General features: G+C 47.0%; 1 protein-coding gene across 1 annotated transcript in view; it reads left to right on the forward strand.

The window, feature by feature from the left end:
* Positions 1-6094: 6094 nt before the first annotated feature.
* Positions 6095-15643, forward strand: part of SLC29A1 (solute carrier family 29 member 1 (Augustine blood group)) — a 94002-nt gene continuing 84453 nt past the window's right edge. Inside the window, exon 1 of the mRNA XM_040351791.1 lies at positions 6095-6191. The gene's annotated coding sequence lies outside the window, so the exon portion shown is untranslated. The remainder of the gene's footprint in view (positions 6192-15643) is intronic.

Consider the following 15643-nt stretch of genomic DNA (forward strand, 5'->3'; position numbering starts at 1 on the left):
AATCATGGGTGCGCGATATACGCCGATACCCGCTTCCCGCGCCAAGTTTTTGAACTACTGCGCCGGCATATACCGAGCGCAATACACTCGTGTATAGTCGGGCAGGCTCGGCTCCTCTCGCAGTCACGTCCTGGACGTACAGGACTCACAGGACGTGACCGCGAGAGGAGACAAGCCTGCCCGATTATACACAAGTGTACTGCGCTCGGTATATGCCGGCGCAGTAGTTCAAACTCAGCGCGGGAAGCGGAGATCGAGCGGGGAGGACACCGCAGAAGGACGCCGGACCCGACGAGGACACCACCGCAGCCGCAGACGGACGCCGGACCCGACGAGGCCGCCGGTGGACGCCGCGCAAGACACCAAAACTGTAAGTACTAAAATCTTTTTTTCACAGGAATGCGGGTCCACTTTAGGGGTGCGTGCTATACGCCGGAGAGCGCAATACCACGATAAATACGGTATTTCCAAATGGCTCCGGCGCCCCCGCACCTATGGCCAAATGCGGTACTGCACACCGTTGTGGCTTAAATCCTGCTCGTTTTACGAGACAACACTCGCAAACTGAGTCAGGATTTTTTTTTAAATGCTCGTATTGCGAAACGCTCGTTACTCGCAATCCGAGGTTTCACTGTACTGATTATATATATCTATATATATCTATATATATATATATGTGTGCTCCAATCTCCTCTCCAGCCTTATACAGTGCATTCCTTTACATACGTTGTATCACTTTAAATATATTAGATCCCTTTAAAGCGGAGTTCCACCCCAAAGTGGAACTTCTGCTCAATGCACTCTTCCCCCCTCTGGCGCCACATTTGCCACCTTTCGGGAGGGGGGGGACAGCATACCTGTCTTTCACGGGTATGCTTTCCCCACTTCCGGGAGCCTCAGTCGCACGTATTGACGTCACGGCTGGGGCTCCCTCCTCCTCCCCCTGTCGCCGGGCCAGTAGGAGAGAGGAGTCTTGCGCATGCGCAGTAGGGTTCCCGGCGTTAAGCCGAGAAAGGCTACACTGCTGGGTTCCCTTACTTGCAATGGAGGCAGCATGCACCCAGCAGGTGACGGACTCCAGGACAGTGTCCAATTATTAAAAGTCAGCAGCTGCTGGCTTTAAAAAAAAATTTGCAGCGGTGGGCGGACCTGCGCTTTATATACATTGTATCCAGGGGCGGACTGACAACTCATGGGGCCCCCGGGCAATAGAAGATTATGGGGCCACTGGGCTTACAGATGGCCACCACGCCAGGAGGCAGTACAGAGGCGGGGCAGCTAAAATCTCGGGATTTTCACATCAAAAGCATGTCGGTTTCGGACATATCAGGGACAGATGTAAAAAAAACACTGATCTTTACATACTGTCCCTGGTTTTACTGAGCCTGGCAACCCTGATGGGGCCCCCTGGTGGCATGGGGCCCTCGGGCATTGCCCAAGTGACTCAATGGTCAGTCCGCCCTTGATTGTATCCCTTTAAATATTTTGTACCCTTTACATACACTGTATCACTTTAACCACTTGCTTACTGGGCACTTAAACCCCCTTCCTGCCCAGACCAATTTTCAGCGCTGTCACTCTTGAATGACAATTGCGCGGTCATGCAACACTGTACTCAAATGACATTTTTATCATTTTTTTCACACAGATAGAGCTTTCTTTTGGTGGTATTTAATTGCTGCTGTTTTTTTTTTGCTAAATAAAACAAAAAAAGGACAGAAAATTTTGAAAAAAAACAACAAAACTGTTTCATAGTTTATTATAAAATTTTGAAAACAGGTAATTTTTCTCCTTCGCTGATGTGCCCTAATAGGCTGCGCTGATGGACACTGATTGGTGGCATTGATGGGCACTGATAGGCACTGATAAGGCAGCACTAATGGGCACTGATAGGTGGCACTGATGAGGCGGCACTGAGAGATGCCACTGATGGATAGCACTGAAGGGGCACTGATAGGTGGCACTGAAGGGCAGTGATAGGTGGCACTGATAGGTGGCACTGATGGGTACTGGTAGGTGACACTGATAGGCAGCACTGATCTGTGGCACTGATTATGAGACACTGATGGGCATTGATGGGTGGCATTGGTGGGCATTGATGAGAGGCACTGTGGGCACTGGTAGATGGTACTGGTCGGTACTGATAGGTGGCACTGGTATGTGGCCCAGTGGGCACTGGAAGCTGACACTGGTGGGCACAGAATATGCAGTCGTGGCTTTTGGTGATCACAGAGCGCGCCGCGTGCGACCCGCAGAGACGCACAGACAGCGCTTGCTCAGGAGGACGTCCATGACGCTCTCCCGGCAATTAAGGCAGGCGGCAAGTAGCTAAATGCATTGGGGTTGATTTACTAAAGCCAGGGAGAGTGCAACATCTGGTGCAGTTCTGCAAAGAAACCAATCAGCGTCCAGGTTTTATTTTCAAAGCTTAATTGGACAATCTGAAGTTAGATGCCGATTGGCTCCCATGCACAGCTGCACCAAATTCTGGGTGCACCAGTTTTAGTAAATCTCCCTCATTGTGTTACATTTGGTTCTGCAACACACACAGATAGTTATTTTAGTGGTCATATACGCTCCAATAAATGATCAATTTATTTTCCGATCAATCTCTCACAATAGGAATATCACTTTTTGTGTCTCACTTTTTGGTGTGCACTTTTTATTTGCACCGGGTGGAGTTTTTGGAGTGTGTTCACACATCACGGGCTTTAAAAAATAACAAAAAAAAACTCTCTCAATAGGAATATTTAACTTATAGTCAACAGCCCATTCGATCGATAGGACACACGCGGGGAAGTGGGTTTGATCGATGGTTGCAAGATACGATCGGAAGTTATTTATCTGTCTCCTAATCTCATCGTTCAAAATACGATCAAATTCATGAACAAAAGCATCTTGGTGCTGTCGATCAATGCAACAGGGTCGATCATCTTTCATCTTGGCCGATCGTCTCAGTTTGATTAAATCTGATCTAAATCAAATCAAAATTGAGAAGGGAAGTTATGGCTAAGGCCCCTTTCACACGGGGAGGATTCGTCCCAGCAGAATCGGCCTGCTCAGCGGGGAGGGGGATCTCTCCGCTGATCCCCGCTAAGCAGGCAGATGAGAGGTCTGTGTCCAGGGCCGGTGCTACCACTAGGCAAATTAGGCAGCCACCTAGGGCGCCCTGCTGCCTGGCCACTGGTGTTCCTACTCTCTTCTCTCTGCAGCAAGCAACCAAGTCTCAGCATCAGCCGGCAGCCGCCGCTCAATTCACACATAGTGTCAGAGGCGTAGTGGCAGCGGAGGACTGTGTCCCAACTCCTGAATGAATGGAAGCAAGCAAACATTCATTGATGGGTGCTGGTGAGGCTGCATTTGATGGGCACTGGTGAGGCTGCATTTGATGGGTGCTGGTGAGGCTGCATTTGATGGGCGCTGGTGAGGTGGCATTTGATGGGCGCTGGTGAGGCGGCATTTGATGGGCGCTGGTGAGGCTGCATTTGATGGGCGCTGGTGAGGCTGCATTTGATGGGCGCTGGTGAGGCTGCATTTGATGGGCGCTGGTGAGGCAGCATTTGATGGGCGCTGGTGAGGCTGCATTTGATGGGCGCTGGTGAGGCAGCATTTGATGGGCGCTGGTGAGGCTGCATTTGATGGTCGCTGGTGAGGCTGCATTTGATGGGCGCTGGTAAGGCTGCATTTGATGGGTGCTGGTGAGACTGCATTTGATGGGCGCTGGTGAGGCGGCATTTGATGGGCGCTGGTGAGACTGCATTTGATGGGCGCTGGTGAGGCGGCATTTGATGGGCGCTGGTGAGGCTGCATTTGATGGGTGCTGGTGAGGTTGCATTTGATGGGCGCTGGTGAGGCAGCATTTGATGGGCGCTGGTGAGGCTGTATTTGATGAGCGCTGGTAAAGCTGCATTTGATGGGCGCTGGTGAGGCTGCATTTAATGGGCGCTGGTGAGGCTGCATTTGATGGGCGCTGGTGAGGCAGCATTTGATGGGCGCTGGTGAGGCTACATTGATGGGCGCTGGTGAGGCTACATTGATGGGTGCTGGTGAGGTTGCATTTGATGGGCGCTGGTTAGGCAGCATTTGATGGGCGCTGGTTAGGCAGCATTTGATGGGCGCTGGTGAGGCTGCATTTGATGGGCGTTTCATTAAAAAAGGTGGGGTTTACATGGGCAGGCAAAATTGGATGGAGTCAGGGGCGGAAAAAATTAGGTTTTGCCCAGGGTGTCAAAAATCCTTGCACCAGCTCTGTCTGACAGTGTCTGTGTCTGCTCCGCTATGCAGAGCGGACACGGACTGAGCCCGCTCTCCTCTATGGGAAGGTCGATGGAAACGGACTGCATGTCCATTTCCATCTGATTGTCATCCGCTCCGACCCGCTGGACCCAACTGTCCCTGATTTTGCGGGACTGTCCCTGATTTGGAGCAATGTCCCTCTGTCCCTCATTCCTCCTCATTTCTCCCTGATATTGATCTGATCTATACAGATGTATATAAAATGCACGTTTTATCTATCAAAAAGTGTTTCCCAGCGCTAAACGTTTCATCTGATTTCTAAATCGCTGCATTTGCAAATTCCAAGAGCCAATATAAAGGAATAGTAGTGGTAAAGAAAAGCACTTGTGGGTTTAACCAATCTTGTTTTTTTGTACAATTCTCCTTTAAGGGGGCGTGGCAAGGGGTGTGTCCTACGCTTGCATTACTTTTGCTGATAGGTGTCCCTCATTCTCATCTCAGAAAGTTGTGTGGTACGTGGACGGATGGCGGACGTATCACTATACGGTGGGTTTTGTCGGATCGGATGCCTGGCGGGTCTCAGCGGACTCATGACAACGGGTACTGAACTGGCAGACCCAATTGGTGCGCTGGTGTGAAAGGGGTCTAATCGTTCAGTTGCAGATTTGAACGTTTTAATGAAATCGCACATCATAATAAAAAATAATAAAAAAAAGGCCCGGATTCACAGACACTGGCGCATATTTATGCCGCCGTAGCGCATCTCCTTTACGCTATGCCGACGCAGCGCAGAGAGGCAAGCACTGAATTCACAAAGCCAGTGCTTCCAAATCTGCGCTGGGTTTCCAAGGCGCAAGTCTGCGTAAGTGGAAGTGGGCGTGAGCCATGCTAATGAGGTGTGACCCCATGCAAATGATGGGCCGAGCGCCAGACAGATACGTATCGCCAACTACGCATGCGCCGTCCCGTGGGCACATCTTAGTGCGCATGCTCACAATCACGTCAAAACAACTGCCTATGATACGTCGGATCACTGCCTACGGCGTGAAAGCAACCTACGCCTAGTCATATTCACGTACAACGTAAAATACGATGGCTTGTGTTCCCTGGTGCAGCCCTTTGCATGGATGCTGCTGAGTTACACCTCCTTTATGGGGCATAACTTTACGCCGGACGTATGACTTTACGCGCACTGCGTCGGACGGACGGACGGACGTTCGTGAAACGGCGTTTCTCTCTCATTTGCATATGTGAATAGAAAATCAATAGGAGCGCCAAATACGTCCAGCCTAAATATGCGCCCACTCTACGCCGGCGTAGGCAAGTTACGTCGGGCAGATGAAGCCTATTTTCAGGCGTATCTTAGTTTGTGGGCACGGCGCACAGACACAACGGCGCATATTTGCACTTACGCAGCGTAATTCGAGATACGTCTGCGCAAATGCTTTGTGAATCCGGGCCAATATGTGTATGGGCACCATCTGAGCGTTGAGAAGCGATCGCCGAAATTCCGCCGCGACTGATTAACGCAACTGATCGAGGGCTCTCTAGATGGTTCAAGCACATGGTCTCAGGTTTTACGATTTTATCCCCTTCGGTTTGGTTGCATCACAAGATCGATCGATCGTATGGATATTTGTATGGGGAGGAGCGCAGTTCGAAAAAAACAGGTGGCTGTGGTGCGTAAAGCGTGTAACAATCCTTCTGGCGGGTAATATTTTGGCGCCTTGAGAGTGAAGTTTCTCCAAGAGAGAAAGCACGCTTTTCATTAAGAAGGGGGGGTGGAGGGGGGAGGGGAGGGGTGGATGGGCCGCCTGTCCTAACCATTCAGCACTCTGTGGGAGGAGACAAGGCAGACATTCATTGAAGGATGGGACGAGCCAGTCACACAACTCAGACAGAGCTGGGACAGCGTGCTGCATCCAGGGGACTCCGAACCGGACACCCCCCGAGAGGTGAGAGGCGACTTTTCTTATACTGATTGTATAGATGAGCCCCCCAATCCCCCCTCCAGCCTTATACAATGTATCCCTTTAAAGTCAATGTATTTATTTACATACATTGTATCGCTTTAAAGATTGGGGTTGGTTTATTAAAGCAGGTGCGGAGCGTAGTCTGCGTAATTGCGGGGAATAAAACGCGACGGTATTACTTTAAATTTATTGTATAACTTTGTATACATTGTATTACTTGAAATACATTTTAACCTTTCATATACATTGTATTCCTTTAAATACTTTGTATTCTTTTAAGTATATTGTATCCCTTTACATACAATGTATCACTTTATATATACACAATTGTATTACTTTATATACATTGTATCCTTTTAAATATATTGTATCACTCCTAATACATTGTATTACTTTAAACACATTTGATCCCTTTTATATATGTTACTACTTTATATACTATGTACACTTTGTATGTACATTCAATTACTTTAAATACATTTGATCCTTTATATATATATTTTACTACTTTATATACTATGTACACTTTTTATATACATTATATTACTTTAAATACATTGCACCCCTTTAGATATGTTTATTACTTTATATACATTGTATTCTTTTATATGCATTTTATTCTTTTAAATATATTGTATCCTTTTAGATACAATGTATGACTTCATATAGATATATATACACAATGTATTACTTTATATACATTGTATTCTTTTAGGTATATTGTATCCCTTTACATATAATGTATCACTATATATATACAAAATTTAAATTACTTTATATACATTGGCCCAGATTCACAGAGAGCATGGCGCACATTACGCCGCCGTAGAGTAAACACCGTACGCCACGCCAACGTAGCGCGGAGAGGCAAGCATTGCATTCAGCAAGCCAGTGCTCCCAACGCTGCGCCAGCGTGGCGTGGGTTTTCGAAGGCGCACGCCGGCGTAGGTGGAAGTGGGCGTGAACCCATGCAAATGAGGCGTGACCCCATGCAAATGATGGGCCGAGCGCCAGACAGGTATGTATCACGAACTGCGCATGCGCCGTGACGTGGACGCATGCACAGCACCCCCTTGCGTCTGCTCACGACCACGCCAGCACAACAGCCTAAGCTACGCCGGATCACCGCGTACGCCGTGAACATAACGTAACGCCCAGCCAGACACACGTCCAACGTAAAATACGCCGGCTTGTGTTCCCTGGTGCAGACCTGTGCATGTCTGTTGCCGGGTTGAACCTCATTTATGGGGAATAACTTTACGCGGACGTACAACTTACGCGCACCTCGCATGCTCACGTTCGTGAATCGGCGTATTTTCCTCATTTGCATGTTTGAATGGCTAATCAATGGGAGCAGCACCATGCGCACAGCATGTGCAAGCTATGTCGGCGGGGTGTAGCTTGTTTTTAGGTGCATGTTGGTTCGTGGGTCTGCCGCACACATACGCCGGCGCACATTGGCACTTATGTCGGCGTAACGTGTTATACGTCGGCGTAAGTGCTTTGTGAATCTGGGCCATTGTATCCTTTTAAATATATCGTATCACTCTTAATACATTGTATTACTTTAAATACATTTGATCCCTTTTCTATATATTTTGCTACTTTATATACTATGTACCCTTTTTATATACATACTTTATATACATTGCATACTTTAATACATATTGTATTATTTTATATACATTGTACTTTTAAGTATAGTGTATCCCTTTACATACAATGTATCACTTTACATATACACAATTTTGTATTGCTTTATATACATTGTATCCTTTTAAATATATCGTATCACTCTTAATACATTGTATTACTTTAAATACATTTGATCCCTTTTTAAAATTGTACTACTTTATATACTATGTATACTTTTTTAAATACATGTTATTACTTAAAATACATTGCACCCCGGCCTTTATATACATTTATTACTTTATATACATTGTATACTTTAATATATATTGTATTCTTATAAATATATTGTATCCTTTTACATACAATGTATGACTTCATACACACACATTGTATTACTTTATATGCATTGGGGGTTATTTACTAAAACTTCACGGTGCAAAATCTGGTGCAGCTCTGCCCACAAACCAATCAGCTTCCAGGTTTTACTGTCAAAACTTAATTGAACAAGCTGATTGGCTCCCACAGACAGCTTCACCAGATTCTGAGTGCTCCAGTTTCAGTAAATCTCCCCCATTGCATCAGTTTATATACACTGGCCCAGATTCAAGAAGCAATTGCGCCTGCATAACCATAGGTTACACAGCGCAATTGCTTACTTGCTCCGGCGTTACGAATGCTCCTGATTCAGGAACATCGTAACAGCCTAAAATCTGCATGGCATAAGGCTCTTATGCCACGCATATCTTAGGCTGCATTCTTGCGATGGCCGCTAGGGGGCGCTCCCATTGTGCTCAGTGTATAGTATGCAAATTGCATACTAACACCAATTCACAATGTTGCGCGAGCCCGTTTCCGTATGGCGTGTTTAGCGTAAGGCTGCCCCTTCTAATAGCAGGGGCAGCCAATGCTAAAGTATACCCGACGTTCCCGCGTCGTGACGTTCGATTTTTACGTCATTTACGTAAGTGATTCGTGAATGGCGCTGGACGCCATTCACGTTCACTTTGAAGCAAATGACGTCCTTGCGACGTCATTTGCCGCAATGCACATCGGGAAAGTTTCCCGACGGAGCATGCGCTCTACGCTCGGGGCGGGAGCGCGCCTAATTTAAATGATTCCCGCCCCTACTGGATCATTTACATTAGGCGCCCTTACGCAGGGCAAATTTACACAGCACACACGCAATTTACGGAGCTACTGCTCCGTGAATCGCGGGTAGCGCAGTAAATTTGCGGGGGCGCAGGGCAAAAACGTTGCCCTGCGCCTCCACAAGAAAGGGGCAAAGCTACCTGAATCCGGGCCACTGTAGCCATGTGCCGTCACTCGGGGGGGGGGGCATCTTGCCTTGGCATGGAAGGCAAGGCAGACACGCTACGGGGGCATGTGCCAAAGATCCCCCTCCTCACCCTCACAGCAGATTCTACTTTTCATCCACAAAACTGCTCACGTGACGCACGATGCCGGATTCCGTGTCACGGTTGGCGATGGTCACTCAAGGGGCACCTCGTGGCATCACGCCGTGAGAAAGAAAAGATTTTATGACCGGCCGTCGTTGGCTCCTCCATACAACATTTCCCAGCGTGGAGGGGGGAAGGGAACTTGGATGCACCTTCCTGGGTTCTCTGAGATGGCATCAATGGCCCTGGTTTTGCACTGGCATGGCACCAACATTCATGTAACATGGCAACGGTCTGATAACTTTGCCAGCAAAGTGTTGATCTTGTTTCTGATGAAACCATGACATTGATATAACACAAAGCCTGAGAGCTCAGAACAAAAGTTGGGGTGTCATAAGGCAGTTTTTTTTTTGATTGGCGCGCTCTGCTAGGTTGGGTGGTAGTAAAGATGTGTGTTTGATGGTGTGTACGTGCCGTCCTCGGGACGCTCTGTCTCAGGACTTGTGTGCTGGAGACATCTGTAGAATGTCATTTGTATCTCCAGGGGACGTGTGGTGTGATAGCAGAGCTGGGGGTGAAAGGGTTAACTTTGCCCAGAGAGGGTGTGCAATGCCATGTGGGTGAAGGGTCGGAGGGGGCACACTGATTAGTACTGTGAGATATAGAGGGGGAAGCACACCGATTAATGCTGTGATGTATGGTTGGGGGGCATTGTGATATGTGGAGGGGTACACTGGTTGGTACTATGATTTAGGTTGGGGTACACTGGCTGGCACTGTGATATATGGAAGGGGTGGCACGGCGGTTGCTCCTGTGATTTGTGGAGGGGGTTAACTGGTTGGTACTGTGAAATGTGTAGAGTGGGGGGGTGGCACAATGGTCTATAATGCGTTGTGCTATGTGGGGGAGTGGAGCATGCCAGTTTGTAATCGGCTGTGCCATGTGGCGTGGCGGGGGGCCACTAGTTTCTAATATGCTGTGCCATTTGGAGGGGGGGCATACTAGTCTGTAATGTGCTGTGCCACATGGACGAGGAAACATTGTTTTGTAATGCACTGTCTTATGTAATGGGGGGGCACACTGGTTTGTAATGAGCTGTGCAAAGTGGAAGGGGGCAACCTGGCTTGTAATGCACTATGTCAGGTGGAGGGGGGCACATTGGTTTGTCTGTCATGAGCCATGCTGTGTGGAGGGGGGCACACTGGTTTTTAATGTGCTGTGCCATGTGGAGGGGGGGACATTCTGTTTTGTAATGAGCTGTGCCATGTAGAGGGGGCACACTAGTTTGTAATGTGCTGTGCCATGTGGAGGGGGAAACATGCTGTTTTGTAATGAGCTGTGCCATGTAGAGGGGGCACACTGGTTTGTAATGTGCTGTGCCATGTGGAGGGGGGGACATGCTGGTTTGTAATGTGCTGTGCCATGTAGAGGGGGCACACTGGTTTGTAATATGCTGTGCCATGTGGAGGGGGCACACTGGTTTGTAATGAACTGTGCCATGTGGAGGGGGCACACTGGTTTGTAATATGCTGTGCCATGTGGAGGGGGCACACTGGTTTGTAATGAACTGTGCCATGTGGAGGGGGGAACATGCTGTTTTGTAATGAACTGTGCCATGTGGAGGGGGCACACTGGTTTGTAATGAACTGTGCCATGTGGAGGGGGCACACTGGTTTGTAATACGCTATGCCATGTAGAGGGGGGGGGGGCACATTGTTTTTTTAATGGACTGTGCCATGTGAAGGAAATGGGCATACTGGTTTGCACTGTGCTGTGCTGTAGGTTTCCAGTGTCTTCCTGTCATCTCTGACCTAATACCTTCCTCTATGTAAGCACAAAGATCAGAATTTCCTTCACACCCTCCACAGAGTACAACGTGATAGAGAACCGCGGAGCCATCTGTGAATGATTCCATTGCTGTACTCCATAATGTGTTCTGCTGGTGCCACCAGAGGCAGTGGGAGAGGAATGGGAAATATTTCCTATACACCACCAATAGCCACCCGTGTCCTGGAAGACCTGACATCACCGTCTCCACCATGTCCACATCTCCTCCATCATCCCTGTCCACACCATCTCCACCATGTCCACATCTCCTCCATCATCCCTGTCCACACCATTATCATCATGTCCACATCTCCTCCATCATCCCTGTCCACACCATTATCATCATACCCACATCTCCTCCATCATCCCTATCCACACCATTATCATCATGTCCACATCTCCTCCATCATCCCTGTCCACATCATTATCATTATGTCCACATCTCCTCCATCATCCCTGACCACACCATTATCATCATGTCCACATCTCCTCCATCATCCCTGTCCACATCATTATCATTATGTCCACATCTCCTCCATCATCCCTGTCCACACCATTATCATCATGTCCACATCTCCTCCATCATCCCTGTCCACACCATTATCATCATGTCCACATCTCCTCCATCATCCCTATCCACACCATTATCATGATGTCCACATCTCCTCCATCATCCCTGACCACACCATTATCATGATGTCCACATCTCCTCCATCATCCCTATCCACATCATTATCATTATGTCCACATCTCCTCCATCATCCTCCATCATCATCCCTATCCACACCATTATCATGATGTCCACATCTCCTCCATCATCCCTGTCCACACCATTATCATCATGTCCACATCTCCTCCATCATCCCTGTCCACACCATTATCATCATGTCCACATCTCCTCCATCATCCCTATCCACACCATTATCATCATGTCCACATCTCCTCCATCATCCCTGACCACACCATTATCATGATGTCCACATCTCCTCCATCATCCCTATCCACATCATTATCATTATGTCCACATCTCCTCCATCATCCTCCCTATCCACACCATTATCATGATGTCCACATCTCCTCCATCATCCCTGTCCACACCATTATCATCATGTCCACATCTCCTCCATCATCCCTGTCCACACCATTATCATCATGTCCACATCTCCTCCATCATCCCTGTCCACACCATTATCATCATGTCCACATCTCCTCCATCATCCCTATCCACACCATTATCATCATGTCCACATCTCCTCCATCATCCCTGTCCACACCATTATCATCATGTCCACATCTCCTCCATCATCCCTATCCACACCATTATCATGATGTCCACATCTCCTCCATCATCCCTATCCACATCATTATCATTATGTCCACATCTCCTCCATCATCCTCCATCATCCCTATCCACACCATTATCATGATGTCCACATCTCCTCCATCATCCCTGTCCACACCATTATCATTATGTCCACATCTCCTCCATCATCCCTATCCACACCATTATCATCATGTCCACATCTCCTCTATCATCCCTGTCCACACCATTATCAGCATGTCCACATCTCCTCCATCATCCCTGTCCACACCATTATCATGATGTCCACATCTTCTCCAGCATCCCTGTCCACACCATTATCATCATGTCCACATCTCCTCCATCATCCCTGTCCACAACTCCTCTATCATCCCTATCCACACCATTATCAACACTTTGTACACATCTACTCCATCAACCCTATCCATACTATCATCATCATCATTATCCATACCATTATCATCGCCAACTTGTCCACACCCATTCGTCAACCCTATCTATGCCATTGTCATCACCACCCTGTCCACATCTCCTCTATCATCTCTATCCAGGGCCGGCCCTACCATGGGACCCAATGGTACCATTGTACCAGGCAGCACTTTCAGGGGGGCAGCAAATTTCCTGCCCGCACGCCATCCCATTCCACCAGCTCCGCTCTCCACTCCACTGTGGGGCTAATTGCATGTATAGAGCCATAACAGGTCCTTTTTATACTCCTATATACATGTATAGAGCCATGATAGGTCCACTTTAGTTATCATGATATAAAATAATGGATGTGGGGGCATTTTGGTGGGCGTAAATTTTTTTGGGGTGGGCAGCATTTCATTCTTGGTACCAGGCAGCACAATGTCTTGGGCCGGCATTGTCTCTATCCATACCGTTATCATAAAGACCTTGTCTACTTCTCCTTTATTATCCTTATCCATACCATTATCATCACCATCTTGGCCACATCTCCTCTATCAAGCCTATCCATACCATGGTCATCATCATCCTGTTCACTTTGTCTTTTCTGTCCTCCATCTACGCTTGCCTTTTGCTTTTCTTCACCATTTCAATCATCTTGTCTATTGATGCTTAAACTTTCCCTGTCCAGGCCTGTCCTCCCCATCACCCTCACTGTCCTGTCCACTGATTGATCTTCCCATCTGAGCTCTCATTGTTCTGACTATCTCCTTCATCTGCACTGCCCAAACCCCCATCTCCTCCATCCACCCCATTGACCCCATCCACCTCCGGTACTGCCCTGACTTGTCATAAACCATGATGTATACAGCAGGGTGACGGGGGTAATAGAGGTTAACAAACTTTTTACAGGTATGAGATGCCTAGAGGTATTGCTGGGACCTTGTACTGGAGACCTGGACCCAACCTAAGAGCATAAGTTCTCATACCCCTACAGTGGGGATCGAAAGTTTGGGCACCCCAGGTAAAAAATTGTATTAATGTGCATAACGAAGCCACGGAAAGATGGAAAAATCTCCAAAAGGCATCAAATTACAGATGAGACATTCTTATAATATGTCAAAAAAAGTAAAATTGTATTTCCATCATTTACACTTTCAAAATTACAGAAAAAAAAAATGGCGTCTGTAAAAGTTTGGGCACCCTGCAGAGTTAATATCTTGTACTGCCCCCTTTGGCAAGTATCACAGCTTGTAAACGTTTTTTGTAGCCAGCCAAGAGTCTTTCCATTCTTGTTTGAGGGATCTTTGCCCATTCTTCCTTACAAAAGTCTTCCAGTTCTTTGAGATTTCTGGGCGGTCTGTCACGCACTGCTCTTTTAAGGTCTATACATAGATTTTAAATTATGTTGTGGTCAGGAGATTGTGAAGGCCATGGCAAAACCTTCAGTTTACGCCTCTTGATGTAATCCCCCGTGGATTTTGCGGTGTGTTTAGGATCATTATCCATTTGTAGAAGCCATCCTCTCTTTAACTTCAGCTTTTTCACAGATGCCATCAAGTTACCATCCAGAATTTGCTGAAATTTTATTGAATCCATTTTTCCTTCTACTCGTGAAATGTTCCCTGTGCCACTGGCTGCAATACAACCCCAAAGCATGATTGATCCACCCCCATGCTTCACAGTTGGACAGAGGTTCTTTTCATTAAATTCTGTGCCCTTTCTTCTCCAAACGTACCTTTGCTCATTCCGACCAAAAAGTTCTATTTTAACCTCATCGGTCCACAGAACTTGTTTCCAAAATGCATCAGGCTTGTCTATATGTTCATTTGCAAAGTTCAAACGCTGATTTTTGTGGTTAGGACGTAGAAGAGGTTTTCTTCTGATGACTCTTCCATGAAGACCATATTTGTACAAGTATCTCTTTATAGTGGAATAGTGTACCACAACTCCAGTGTCTGCCAGATCTTTCTGGAGGGATCGTGCAGTCAGACGTGGGTTTTGAATTGCTTTTCTCACAATCCTGCGAGCTGTTCTGTCTGATATTTTTCTTGGTCTTCCAGATCTTGCTTTAACTTCCACTGTTCCTGATGACTGCCATTTCTTAATTACATTCCGAACAGAGGATATTGACATCTGAAAACGCTTTGCTATCTTCTTATAGCCTTCTCCAGCTTTGTGAGCGACAACTATTTTCACTTTCACTTTTCTAGACAACTGCTTAGAAGAAGCCATGGTGCTGATTGTTGGGGCAAGGTCAGATGAGTCTGGGCATTTAAAACCTTTGAGATTGACATCACCTGGTCTTCCCAGACGATGATTGAGAACAATCCATGACACTGGCAGCTCTCAGCTTTGCAAAGGGGGGCAGTGCATGCTAGAAATTCTGCAGGGTGCCCAAACTTTTCCAGACGCAATTTTTTTGTTTTCTGTAATTTTGAAAGTGTAAATGATGGAAATAAAATCTAACTTTATTTGACATATTATAAGAATGTCTAATCTGTAATTTGATGCCTTTTGGAGATTTTTCCATATTTTCTTGGCTTCGTTATGCACATTAATACAAATTTTTACCTGGGGTGCCCAAACTTTCCATCCCCACTGTATAATTACTGAGAGAATTCCAAACCCAGCTGACTGTGTTCCTGCATGTCAGGAGTGGTCCATACTTACATGAATCCCCTTTACAACATCATCCTATGCAGCCCTATAAGGCTAAATGTGTCTAGCGTGTTCTGGAAATGATCATTTATACCGGTCACATCTCCATTATCGGCTCCATCCAATTCTTCTCGGATCACTCCACCAACATTCTCCATGTCTGCACCCTATCATAACTCATACAA

The sequence above is a fragment of the Rana temporaria genome, chromosome 4, assembly GCF_905171775.1.
Source record: "Rana temporaria chromosome 4, aRanTem1.1, whole genome shotgun sequence".
In the NCBI taxonomy this organism is placed as follows: Eukaryota; Metazoa; Chordata; class Amphibia; order Anura; family Ranidae; genus Rana; species Rana temporaria.